This window comes from Pocillopora verrucosa, chromosome 6, assembly GCF_036669915.1.
Source record: "Pocillopora verrucosa isolate sample1 chromosome 6, ASM3666991v2, whole genome shotgun sequence".
NCBI lineage: Eukaryota > Metazoa > Cnidaria > Anthozoa > Scleractinia > Pocilloporidae > Pocillopora > Pocillopora verrucosa.
In genome coordinates this window covers 2,084,071-2,088,433 of record NC_089317.1, presented here as the reverse complement: position 1 = coordinate 2,088,433, position 4,363 = coordinate 2,084,071, and positions in this window count along the sequence as shown.

The window sequence follows — 4,363 nt, the reverse complement described above, 5'->3', positions numbered from 1 at the left end:
GTTTGTTTACTATTGCTAATAGAGAATTTTGAATTCAGGTTGTACTGAAAAAAGCAGAACCCTAAAAAAGTGTGCGCATAAGAATACTCCATCTGAATCTTGTGCCATTATGCCAGAAGAAAACTTTTATGTGGTGCTATATATAATGGAATCATCTATATATGCAATCATATGAATGCAAATGGCAGAACTTCCATATGGCACAGTCTGTAATGAGGTGGGAAGGGATTCCTGTATATTCTAACAATTTTAGAGATCTTTTAATTTCTTATTTCAAATTAATAACAAGTCGCTTTGCAACTACAATGACTTGAAATAAAATTACGAAGCTTGTTAGGAAAAGAAAAAACGTGACGAAAAGTTTTTTCTCTCTTTCTTTATCTCAGGTTTTTTCAGTATGATATTGAAGTAAACAGCTGTTGTCTTTTCCTTCTTATCTCTCAAGCGTTTCTAATAACGATGCCCTTTTCGTTAATTTGGATACCGCATGTGAAGATTTGACGTACAGTAAAGATAATATAAAACCATGCAATTATTCAACTAACACAAATGGCATTGTCAGTAGCTCTAGAATGAAAAGAAAATACAACTGCTATCAACTTCGAATTCATTCGTCGAGCGTGACACAAAACCAGTACGACTAAGGGTAATATTTCGCGGTCTGTTCACTTCACTCAAAAGTACATCGCCTCATTCTTTCATCGAGAGAAATTTCGAAGACATTCTATGATGTAATTTTCCTGATGAAAAGTTCTACCTTTGAGTCAGTGTCCACGAAATGTGATATTAAAAAATAATCTTAATTCGCCAAGCCGCACCACGTCATTGATAGGAGGAACAGTTTACAAATTAAGTGCAATAGTTAAGAGTATATTAAAAATTAATCTAAAGAAAAGCAGAGACAGCTAATTCAATTGACCTGATTTCAGAGCTCTTTTTGTTAACAGTGTAATAGCACAGCTGATAAATCACTGATAAACATAGGGGCATCATAACTTTCAAATGGCTGCATTTGATTGGCTGAGGGTCTCTTTGGATGTTTTTTTTCCAATAAATAATTTCAATATCTTTGAATGAATCTTGGCTGAATCAAAACTGTGAAATATTGCTCAAGGGTTACCCCAAAATCTCCGAGTTTGAAAATCTCCATTGGACTCTTATCGTCAACTGCGTTTTTAACAGTTTTATCGCTACACAGCTATCACGTTAAACGTTGTCACAATCTATGCAACTGCAAAAACGTCTGCCATGCCGAAACCTTTAAAAAATTGTTGCTGATTGTTGCTGTATCTGATGTTACTGCTGGCTTGATGGTGGAGCCCTTTTTTTGTCTCATTTTTTATAAAATGGTTGCAGCTACATAATCCAGACTGCATCTTCTACTTAGGATTCGTGTTTGTCATCGGGTTGTTTTCCATTGCTTCGTTCTTCAATATCGTGGCCATTAGCGCGGACAGACTCTTAGCAGTTCAACTTCATCTTAGATACCAAGCACTTGGGACTCACACAAGGGTTGCTGTATTTTCAACCTTAACACTATTCCTCGTTCCTTATGCTGTACTCACGGCAATCATGTCAGGTATTGGAACCTTTTGCCTTCTCGTCACTAGAGCAATCTATTGCAAGATCTGTTTCATTACACGACGCCACAAAAGGCAAATTCAGCAACTACGAGAACTAGAGGCACAAGCTAGACAAAATAGCGAGATGAGGAACTTGGCAACCATCATGAAAACTGCTGTCGGTGTTTTATACGTTTACTTTGCGTTCTTGGTTTGATATTTCCCTCGCTTTATCCTTTTGGATGCCCGTATAATTATCGGCCCCAATATTGTAAGAACTAGTTTTTCACTTTACAGACATACGCTTATGTTCTTCAATTCAACACTAAACCTTGTTATTTACGGCTGGAGGATGAGACAAACTCGACACGTTAATAATGGACACACTACGAATAGTATACACCAATCGTGAGTTGTGATTCAAGACCGTGAGAGCGATATTCATACTGCAATCCACCGCTTCTTCCGCGCGCATTCCAATTTTCACATGATTGGCATTTTCTGGCATTCAGTTTTTCATTTGATGTTTGTTGAAATCAGATTCTTAATTCCGTTACTTGAACACTTCCGATGTAGGGCTCCGTTTCATTTGGGACCTTGTCCAGATGGACACTCTATCCAATTTAACTTCCTCTGCAAGGTATTAATCTGGCCGCGTCATATTTTTTGTCTCTGTTAGATTTCGGACACCGTAAGACTCCGTCCCACCTTAGACGTTGTCGGCTCATCAATGACATTTAATTCAAGGTGAAGTTCGACTTTGGAAAACCAATTTTGTCAAAGGAGAGTTATGCTCTTGTTTTAGAAACCATACAATATCAGGAAGTACTTATTGAGTTCTGAGATTCAAAACAATAATCTATTCTGACTCTGAAAACTGTCTTCAAATGTGCTTACAATTAAACCGCGGAAGCCATCAGTTTGAGCAACGCACTTGGTTTTGAGCGCGCTTGGTTTTGCGGAAGGTTCAAGTTTTGTTTAATTAACTTACTTTTTCTGAACTCAATCTTTCAACGTTGTTCTGAAGCAGAAGAAAACCAAAGAAGAGGTTCTTCTGAGAAATGGGAAATGTATGTCGATTTAAAGGAGAACGAGGTTGCTTTTTTTCGCAATCTTTGTGGGTGAAAATAACCAAACAAAAGTGTTGAAATAAGTTGATAAAAACTGAAAAAGAACGCACGTTTATCTACTTATCATGAATAGATAGAATTTTCGGAAGAGCACATCCAAATTAAAGCAATGATGTTGTATTTCACATCGAGAAAATTCGAAGAAATCGTATAAAGCCATCACATAGATAAACGGACCTTCATTCGAATTAGTTAGTTAATTAGTAATTAATTAGTTAGAATTAATTAGTTTCCAAGAAATTTTACAGTAAAAAATACCCTTAATACCCTTTGATTTAGCCAATTCTAAAGGCAGAGCTCCATGTTGCACCTAAGTTTCCAAATGCTTCCAAGTTACGCATGCAACATCGCATTCCCATTTCCTTTTCTCTTTCCCTTCTACTTACGTTGTGGCTAGATTTGTGCTAGCAATACATTTGTTCCTGTATGCTTAATATAGCAACTTTTACGAAAGGACATTCGGTCACGTGTTAGACCAAATGCTCTCGGTTTTATGGGTTATTATTTCTATTATCACATTTTACATGTATGTATGTATATATATATATATATATATATATATAAATATATATATATATATATAAATATATATATATAGATACACACACATACAAATAAATGTAAAAATTAATGTGAAATAAGAAATTAAAATATCGCTAAAATGGTTAAAACAAAATGTTTCTTTAAGCAGTGTTTGAATTCTGTCAATGTCCTCTTCTACTTGGATAACGGGTCTAAGGAATTTCAAAGTTTGATATTCCTAAAATAAATTGTTCTTTGCCCTGTGGTGGATCTGTAAAGTGGGATATGAGGAATCTGGGCGTTCCTTGTCGTTCGATTAGTGACAACTGACTTTAGTGAGAATTTTTAAAGGTGCGTTAACTTTGTGCATCACTAGTTTTTCTTACAATGGCAGAGAGAAATAAAGTGCATCTGAGCGTGTGATTCGCAATCCGGATGTCCGTGGTCTGACTCTGGCCAGCCTCCTTCTGTGAGCGAGGTTGGAGTCTGACGTCACGCTTTATACACAGCCAACTGGTTTTCCACGGACTTGAGTTATTAAGAAGTACGTCATGTAATTTGAGGTCGCTTCAGCTCCAAAGGGAATCGGCTTTTTTGACTAAGTATACGTTTGCTGTGGTAGAAAAACACTGATGAAAGTTCCGAAATAACAAAAAAAAAAACAAAAAAAAAAAATAGGCGGTGATTTGCGCAGGTTACAATTAAAAAAAGGTGAAAACTGAGGCTAAAGTTTTCAAAATGAACTAGCCGTCTGAGTGAAAAGCGTGGAGCTCCTTGTACTTCGTGTTACTGCGCCGTCTGGCTGCATAAATTTAGCTCCTCAGTTCTCGCTTTTTTCTACTCTTGCGGTGAAGACCTTTTTGTTCTAAGGTTGTGAACACGTCTCTAACGCTATGGCCTTGACTTACAGCCGATCTACACTGCTTTCCCTCAGATTCTGGTGGAAAAATCCGACACAACTCATCAAACCTTTGCGGCATTCGGAGTGGACCGCTTGAAAACTTGCTGGAATCTTAAAACCAACCAGAGGAACACGCGGCGGGATCCAACGCAAAATACAGGCGGATCACAGAGTTAACCGTATTCCTACAGTTATCTCAAGACGAAATCAGTTCGATATTGGCTGTCTAAGGGCTAAGGGAAAGCATG